The sequence below is a fragment of the Zootoca vivipara genome, chromosome 7, assembly GCF_963506605.1.
Source record: "Zootoca vivipara chromosome 7, rZooViv1.1, whole genome shotgun sequence".
In the NCBI taxonomy this organism is placed as follows: domain Eukaryota; kingdom Metazoa; phylum Chordata; class Lepidosauria; order Squamata; family Lacertidae; genus Zootoca; species Zootoca vivipara.
This window is the reverse complement of record NC_083282.1, coordinates 88,660,209-88,661,546: the sequence shown is the minus strand read 5'-3', so window position 1 is coordinate 88,661,546 and position 1,338 is coordinate 88,660,209. Positions and strand designations below refer to the sequence as shown.

General features: G+C 50.4%; 1 non-coding gene across 1 annotated transcript; it reads right to left on the bottom strand.

Annotated features, from left to right (window-relative positions):
- Positions 1–299: 299 nt before the first annotated feature.
- On the bottom strand, positions 300–415 carry LOC118089582 (U5 spliceosomal RNA). Its single transcript, XR_004693140.2, has one exon. It is a non-coding gene; the product is annotated as a U5 spliceosomal RNA (small nuclear RNA).
- Between the last annotated feature and the right edge of the window lie 923 nt (positions 416–1,338).

Here is a 1,338-nt window from a genome sequence, read left to right as displayed (position 1 = left end):
ACCAAAGTAGTGCAGCCACTCTTCGCATGCCCAGATGCTTAGGCGTTGCTACACATGCTGTTAGGCTGAGCATCAGAAAATAAAACCCTAGGAAGTCAAACAGAAGCCGCTTTTGCTGAAGGAAAAAAAGGAAATTGCTCGGGGGGGGGGGGAAACAGTCCCTGCCTCTTGCTTTAAAAGCAGGTATGAGAAACCTGGATAGAAACTCATAAAGCTGAAATGGTAGAGCAACGGACCCCGTAGCAGCACAAAATGAGCCAAACTGTTTTTATTTTTCTATCTTTAAACCATAGTAAGGCAGCCCTACCGAAGCAGGACCTCAAAAAATTATTTACGAACTCATAAATGCTCCTCCCCACGGAAATCTTTAGTAAAAGGCGAAAGATTTATACGATCTGAGAAGAAGCCAGAGTATACCTTTTTTGTGTTTCAGCAAACCAGGGCACAGGATCAGAGCCTGACCAATAGGTTAGGGTGCCACTTAGGATTTCCCCGAAAGCGCTCTGCGGCGAGCAAAAATAAGACGAAGGAGAGTCTCTAACTCTGTCCCGCGGTTACGGGACCGGACTCTCACGTTAAACACGGAGAAAGCGGCGCCCTATCTCCGCGCAATGCATCATGATCGCAGCAAATGCAAATGAGGTCCCCGCCCCCCCGGGCTCCTTCCAGGTGTCGGCCCCGCCCGTGCAAGGCAGGCGGTGCAAAGGGTGGTTGGGTTCGCCCGGCGCTCGTTTGCGGAAATCAGCGAGTGGGACGTTTCACTTTTCAGCAAAACCAGAATTCCTGCTGGTGGCTGCAGATCACGCAGCTGGAAAAGGCATCGTTGAAGAGGCCAATTCAGAAGTTGGCAAACGGGATGCCTGGCTGCCTGGAAGAAGCCCATCTCCACCTTAAACCCGGTTAAGCCTTGCCTCCTTCATCCGCTTAGCGGTGCAGCGATAAAACTGTCATTAGCGCTTTTTGCAAAGCTAAGCCAAGCATCCAGTGCGGTTTCAGATGTGTGTTGAGTTTCCCCGCATTGCAGGGGGTTGGGCTAGATCACCACTGTGGATCCCTTCCAATTCTGTGATTCCACCAATTCCATGAATCTATCCTAGATTATCTGGTGTTGGTTGTTGAGAAAGTGAAACGCACTCTGCACATGCCCGCTAGAGGTAAAGGGGGGGGGCAAAGCAGAGGCTTGACTTTTTCTTCTTGCGGGGGGGGGGGAATGTGTTGACAGATGGTCCGTCCTTGCATCGGAACCACAGTGGAGACAAAGGGTTCAATCTCCCCTCCCCCAAAGAGGGATGTGTGGATCTGTCAATTTAAATGTGTCAGTTTTTCAACCCTAATTTC